The 7,730-nt window shown below is 35.8% G+C and overlaps 1 long non-coding RNA gene across 1 annotated transcript in view; it reads right to left on the bottom strand.

Moving 5' to 3' along the window:
- Positions 1 to 6,958: 6,958 nt before the first annotated feature.
- LOC147030240 (uncharacterized) overlaps positions 6,959 to 7,730 on the bottom strand; it is a 1,373-nt gene continuing 601 nt past the window's right edge. The window contains exons 1-3 of the long non-coding RNA XR_015056273.1: positions 7,724 to 7,730; positions 7,420 to 7,477; positions 6,959 to 7,130 (exon numbers count right to left, since the gene is read on the bottom strand). The exon at positions 7,724 to 7,730 is cut by the window's right edge and continues 601 nt beyond it. This is a non-coding gene — a long non-coding RNA (uncharacterized LOC147030240). The remainder of the gene's footprint in view (positions 7,131 to 7,419; positions 7,478 to 7,723) is intronic.

The raw sequence follows: 7,730 nt of genomic DNA, 5'->3' as shown, positions 1-7,730 counted from the left end.
ATATCTTCCGAAATTGCTCGCCTTATGAAAGAACAGGGTGATGAACCAAAAAATATTGTTATAAACATTCAAAAACATACTTCAAAATCAACGATTAAAGTTAAAAATAACTACAAGGTTGATTTCACAATTGATAATTCATTTAGAGAGTTATTGGGTTTCTCCTCAAAAAAGATTGAAACTAATGGGACGTTTTACAGTGATAATGTCATTCAAATATCCTCAGGAATAAATTCGGTGTTAATTCACTGTGATTTGATTGATGGTGCTTATAATGATGGGAAAAAACAAATACAATATTTTCATTCAGCGCATACTCAACCCCAATTGGTTATAAATTCAATATGGAACCCAAAAATTTGGTTTATCTACCTGTGTCAGGAAAAACATACACAGAGTAAATTTTAGGATAACCGACCAAGATAATCGTGGTGATTTCTTTTAATGGAGAAGTTATATCCATCAGAATTCACCTACGTGAAGTTTTCCAATAAATAAATACGATGGTTATTGTGAGGAAACACGAGTTGGGAAAATATAAAATAATTACAGGGGATGGGATGTTCCTTTCCCCATACTACAAGGGTGAAGGTATGTATCTTGGTAGAGGATACTATAAACCTAAGAGACAAAGGGGTGTTGGGCATCAATTTAGAGGAGATGGGATAATTGATACTCTCATGGGTATTGGTTCAACTATTCTTAAACATAAAGATCTAATTGGTTCAACTGCTTCTGCTGTGGGAAATGTTGCAGGTGCTGTAAAGAGTATAAAAGATGCCCAGAAGGAATCTCATAAATTACAAGCAATAAAAGAAATTAAGAAAGGCAAAACTCAGTTGTCCCCCCAAGAACGACAGAAAATAATTCAAATACTTGGATCAGGGTTTCAAAAGTTTTAACATCTTTTTTTCCTAAATAAATACAAGTATGGAAGCAATTGATAGTATCTATGATTTGGATGATACTATTATTATCTCAAACTCCACTAAAAAAGATTACTTCAAGGTAAATGCAATAACTGGAACAGACTGGAATACAAATGGTACAAAAAGTTTTGAAATAAATAATCAACAAACCTATTTGAATCTCTCCGAAAGTTTCTTGTTGTGTAAATTTAAATTCACTAAGGCTGGGAATAACACAAACGCTACACTTGTAAATGATTTCTTCTGGAAAATGTTTGATAGTGTGCGTTTGTATATTGGAACACAAGAAGTTGAAGCGGTTGATTATGTCTCTGCTGTATCTGAAATGATAAAATTTACACTCTATACATTCAGTGATAGAATGGGAAAGGGGTCTGTCGAAGGTTTTATTCCTGATATGTCAACGGGAACAAACACAGACCCTGGGTATACTCAAAGGAAAGGAATGTATAATGATGATACAAAAGCAGAAAATAGTTTTACTGTGGCAGTTCCTCTTAAAGGTATATTTGGATTTTGTGATCATGATAAAGTTCTGTATGGCCTTAAAATTAGATTTCAACTACAAAGGAATGATAATGAAAATCGATTGCTTTTTGGTGTTGGTAGTGCTTTTGGTGATCAGAATAAATTTGTAATTGAGGAAATGAGTTGGTATATCAGTGAATATACTCCTAATCTTAAAACAGAAGAGATGTTGAATCGAAGACTTAACTCAAAGAAACCACTCAGTGTATCATACCTCAAAAGAAGATGTCAACACGTTAAACTCAATCAAACTACTTACACGTGGAATTTGGGTGTTCTGGAAGGAAAGCCACGATATCTGTGGATCATTTTTAAAAAGCCAGATGGTGATACTGCGACTGATAAGAATAATGCATTGAGTGATAATGCTAAGGTGAAACAACTTGCAGTTTGTCTAGATGGAACATTTTACCCACGAGATAGATTGGAAATTAATTGGGAAAAAATGATTTTGCTGAAGCATACAAGTCTTACCAAAAGGTGTGTGAAAGTAATGGAAATAAAGAACCTATTTTGGATATGACAGCATTTAAAAGTTTGTATACAATCTATGCGTTTGACCTGAGCGCTCAAAAGGAAACTATAAAGTCTAATCGAGTGGATACTTCCCTATACATTGAAAGAGGAGAGAGTGAAGAAGTTGATACATATTGTTTGCTTTTGGAAGAAACAGAATTGCAGATTAATACAGATAATGGTGTGATGATTAGTCTCACATAATTTTTTGTTAAATAAATGAGTGGCAAAGTACCAACTGGGGTATATGTTAATCAAATCAATCTTCATAAACTATCATCTTGTGTTCAAAATCAAAAGCCTTGTACGATTAACGTTAATACAATTCAGAGAAAAGGAGCAGTAAGAATTGATGTTTTTCTCACAAGAGAACAGGTTAAAATCTTGAATGACACTGGCTCACTTAAAATTAAAATGACAAAACCAATGTTGAAAAAATATTCAATAAGAGAGACGAGTGGAGGATTTCTCCCATTTCTAATTCCTTTATTTGCTGGTTTAAGTGCGGTTGGAGCATTGACGGGTGGTATTTCAACAGCGGTGAAAACTGCCAACGAAAGGAAGGCTCAACTCCAGGCTCAAAAAGAATTGGAAAGACATAACAAAGAGTTGGAGAAACAAATTAGTGGAAGTGGTGTAATTGTAGATTTTGCTGAAAAACTTGAAGGTCTGCCTGATAAAGCGAGATTGTTAGTTGGAGATATGCTTTCTTCTATAGCACAAGCAGGTGTAAAATTAACGAAAAGAGGTAATGGATTATATCTTTCTAATAAATAAATGAGCATTGATGAGTGGTTGAAAAAATTTGGAAAGAATACAACATCAAATTTACAACTTGTCAAATATTGTAAGAAATTAAAAATTCATAATGTGGTTATTTGTATGAGAGATGAATTAACAAATGTGCCGAAACATACAAAGAATATTATTATGAACTTAGAAGATAATAATGGGAACGGTTCTCATTGGGTTTGTATTTTTAATAGTCAAGACAAATATTATTTTGATAGTTTTGGTCTTCCACCACCTGTTGAAGTCATAAAATTCTTACAGAATGGTGTTTATCAAACATTTCAAGTCCAAGAATTAAATTCCAAGTGTTGTGGCCAATTATGCCTATATGTGTTATTTCAACTCAACAAAAATAAAAAATTTTATGATATGATGTTTTAACTAATATAAATGACTTATGTTGGTAAAGATGGTTCTATCTTTGGTTTATCTCAAGAACTGGATATTGATTTATCAAATTATTACACAAAGGCACAGGCTGAACGACATAAATATAATATAACCAAAAATATTAACATGAAAAATGCTTATAAATTAAAAAATTATCCAAGCCCGACTGACGCGAATGACTTGGTGAGATTAAGCGATTTATCACAATATATATCCTTAAATAAAACGGCTGTGTATTCCAAAGATACAGAAGTGTTGATATTATCTCCAGGTCATACAGAATTCACAGTTCGAATTAAAATAAATTTTTATAAAGAAGGGCGTATCGTTTGTATGAGAATAGAACAATGGGGGTATGATATGAATGATTTAGGGTATAATTGGTCATTTAAAATTAACCTCGAAGACCTGGAACAATTAAATCAGTCTCGTAAGGAAGAATATTATCCACTTGGTATCGAGAATGAGTTTTGTGGGGCTACGATTAGTAAACAACAAATAAAAGAATTTAATAAGGGTAAATATAATAATGGTTTTGCCCTTGTTTATCTCATGAAAACAGAAAAAACAGGATTATATATAATAAGTAAGGAAATACAAAATGATTTAACTATGGGAAGATGGGGAGGTGTTTCGTGCCATAATATTATTCTAACATATATTTCTAATACATAAATGACAGCAAGAAGGCTTCAAGAAAATTATCATTTCTGTGTCCAAGCATACCTTCAAGAAAAGGGTATTCGGTATTTTAATAAATATGTTCTACAACATAAGAATGAGGTATTTTCAATAAAAGATTGGCATTATGCTGATGTTGATAAACCGACAACTTTAGATTTAATTAGAATGTTAAATAATGAAAAAATTATAAAGTTAAGAAAAGGTAAGGCTCTTTTAGAAATTCAAAAGAAATTTTATTGGTTTCCTGTTGTAAAAAATTATTTTGGATACAGGAATAACAAGAAATCCTGATGAATATATGTATAATATTCTATGGGGTGTAAGCGATTCAAGGATAGTAAGGGATGAGGAAGGAGTTGAAGAAGAGAGGGAAGAGGAGGAAAAGGAGAAGAGGGAGAAGAAAGAGAAGGAGGAAAAAGAGAAGAGAGAGAAGGAGGAGAGGGAGAAGAGAGAGAGGGAGGAAAGAGAGAAGAGAGAGAGGGAGGAGAGAGAGAAGAGAGAGAGGGAGGAGAGGGAGAAGAAAGAGAAGGAGAGGGAGGAGAGGGAGAAGAAAGAGAAGGAGGAAAAAGAGAAGAGAGAGAAGGAGGAGAGGGAGGAAAGAGCGAGACAAAATAAATATCAAAATATGGAAACCAGTGAGATTAAAAAAGATTAAGGGTATTACAGAAAATAACTCAACCCACCGAGGAGGAAAAGAAAGAATTGACAAGTCTATTTGCAATACTTTCGGCAAGACTATTGGCATCGACAAGATATGGATTTTAATTCAAGTTTTTCATTTTTTTTCTTAAATAAATGGAGGAGAGAGTGAAGGCATTTCTAAGGATTCTTTATGTTTTAAAAATCAAGATTCAAATGTGCATGTTGGAAACTAAAAAGGTTTTTGCACTCTGCAGGAATTTTTCTCATAAATAAATGAGTTATTGTCTCAAATGTAAAAAAGAAAACTAATACTAAAAATATTTCATATATTAAAAGTAAAAATAACAGGGTTATACAAAAAGGTATATGTTCGGTGTGTGGTTCAAAAAATCAATTTATCTCCCAACACAAACTAGGAGGAGATATCCAAAAGTTTTTATCAGGAAGTAAATTTACAACTACTGGAATACCAGGGGAATTACATCTTCCAGGGTATTCTTTCTGTGGCCCAGGCACAAACTTGGATAAAAGATTAGATGAGGCAGACAATCCTAAATCCTGGAGTAAGCCTATCAATAGAGTTGATGAAGTGTGCATGAGACACGATATTGATTATGGGAATACCACAACGTTGGAAGAAAAGCATGAAGCCGATAGAGAAATGTTGTATAATTTGTCTCTGATACAAAATCCAACCTTGAGAGAAAAAGTTGATCGGTTCATTGTGAAGAAGATGATCAGTGCTAAATTGAAACTTGGACTTGGAAATTCAAAAAACTTATAGGCTCTAATGATGCCATTAAGACTGAAGAGCAATTAGCTGATGAATTACATAAACCAATATTCACAAAGTTTCAGAGAAGGAAAGTTTATTCCAAGGAAGTAGATTATATCTGGTCTGCTGATTTGATTGAACTCAATAATGATAAGGGGTACAAGTATGCTTTAACCGTTATTGATTTGAGGAGTAGATATGCGTGGGTTGTACCATTAAAAAACAAAACAGGTAATACTCTTATGTTAGCCTTCCAACAGATATTTAATAAAAGTAAGAGAAAACCTAAAAATTGTGGACTGATGAGGGTAGGGAGTTTTATAACAAGACATTTATGAATTTTCTAAAAAATAACAGTATTACATTATACAGTACCTTTAATGAAGGGAAGGCAGTTGTTGTTGAACGTTTTAATCGTACCTTAAAAGAGAGACTATATAAAAATTCACACAACTCGGTTCACAACAATGGTCATCTTTTATTCAAGATATTGTGGATAAGTACAATGACACGATTCACACGTCAACAAATATGAAGCCATCAGAAACATTTACAAAATTAAAATATGAAAAAGAGATTAATGTCAGAAAACCTAAGTTCAAAGTTGGTGATATCGTAAGAATATATAGGTGGAAATCTCATTTTGAAAAAGGTTATACGAAAAGATGGACCAACGAGCTTTTTAAAATTGTTGATGTAATAGATACGGTTCCTTGGACTTATAAGATATATGATTTGGAAGGGGAAGAGATTTTAGGTTCATTTTATTCACAGGAATTACAAAAGACAAAGATAAATTGAAATTTTTTGACTCCGCCCCTTTTGGCTCCACCCACACAAGCCCCCGCCCACACAAGCCCCGCCCACACAAACCCCACACAAACCCCACCACACACCCCCCACAAGCTCCAATAAATTGAAATTTTTGACTCCGCCCCTTTTTGACTCCGCCCACACACGCCCCTCCCACCGAAGCCCCGCCCACACACACCCCACACAAACACCACACAAGCTCCACACAAGCTCCACACAAAAACTCCACACAAGCTCCACACACACAAACCGCACACAAGCTCCACCCATATTCATCATATTCACATAATTAGTGATTAGTTAATTAGTTCCCCACACACACAACATGTTTATTTAATTAAAAAATTATCCACCCATCCACACAAGCTCCACTCATCCACCCATCCCCCATCTCTCCACCCATCCATTTATCCACATAAGCCTCATCCACATTCACCCCTCCCACACAAGCTCCACCCACATAAACCCCTGCCCATATAAACCCTGCCCACATAAACCCCTCCCACATAAGCCCTGCCTACACAAGCTCCACACAAAAACTCCACACACATAAACCCCTCCCACACAAGCTCCACCCACATAAACCCCCGCCCACACAAGCCCCACCCACACAAGCCCCACCCACACACACACCCGCCCACACAAGCCCCTCCCCACACACACCCCACCCACACAAGCCCCCACCGAAGCCCCGCCCACACAAGCCCCGCCCACACAAGCCCCACCCCCTCATCCCCCCTGTGCGCCCCACCTTTGACCCACCACCTCCCTCATCCCACCCCCACCCTTCCCCACACACACACATGGGGAGGGGAGGGATGGGATGAGGGGTGATGGGTCATTGGGGAGCGCACCTACCCCCCTCCCCCCTCCTCCCCCCAACCCCCCCCCCTTTACATCTCTTTTATTCTTTTCTTGTAATTCAGAATCAAGTAATTGTAAACAAAACAAATATAATTTATTAATATTGAAAATATTAAATATTCATTTGCGAGAATGTACAATCTTTCCCAGCAATCTTCTTCAGATGCCTTGTGATTTCGAAACTCAGACACCATATTCTGTTTTGAAACAAAAAGTGGATAATAATTAGGTTCTATAAAGATAATTACATGGTAATATGAATAAGCCTCGTTGACCACTGAATTAACACACCAGGAGCCTGTCATCCTTTCAAGGTCAATAAAATGAATTCCAGTGTACTGACAAAACCACGTCCAAACTAATGATGCAACCAACATAAGGCGACATTCTAAAGAGAGAGTGATATTAATAATAATTCAGAAATATTTACCTCCAGAAAATCATGTGTTGTACGAGTGATATTAATAATAATTCAGAAATATTTACCTCCAGAAAATCATGTGTTGTACAAGATTGCTTCAACAGCTGATGTTGTGCGATAGTGCTGAAAAAAAAAAAAATAAGTCAAGGGTATAGATGAAGAGACAGACAGGGAAAGCAACACACACACACACACACGCACACACACACACATACACACACACATAGACACACACACACGTGCCTCACCATTGGTTTAATTCATTCGAGATCAGAGACCAGTCATTATAAATCATTGGCCTCTTCAATAAGAGCAGAGAGAGGTAGGTAGAAAGACAGACAGAGAGAGAGGCACACACACGTGTCTCACCATTGGT

The sequence above is a fragment of the Eptatretus burgeri genome, chromosome 3 (assembly GCF_056783735.1).
Source record: "Eptatretus burgeri isolate ZD-2024b chromosome 3, Ebu_testis_v1, whole genome shotgun sequence".
NCBI classification, from domain to species: domain Eukaryota; kingdom Metazoa; phylum Chordata; class Myxini; order Myxiniformes; family Myxinidae; genus Eptatretus; species Eptatretus burgeri.
Note: the sequence above shows the minus strand (reverse complement) of the source record. Positions and strands in the feature narration are given on the sequence as shown.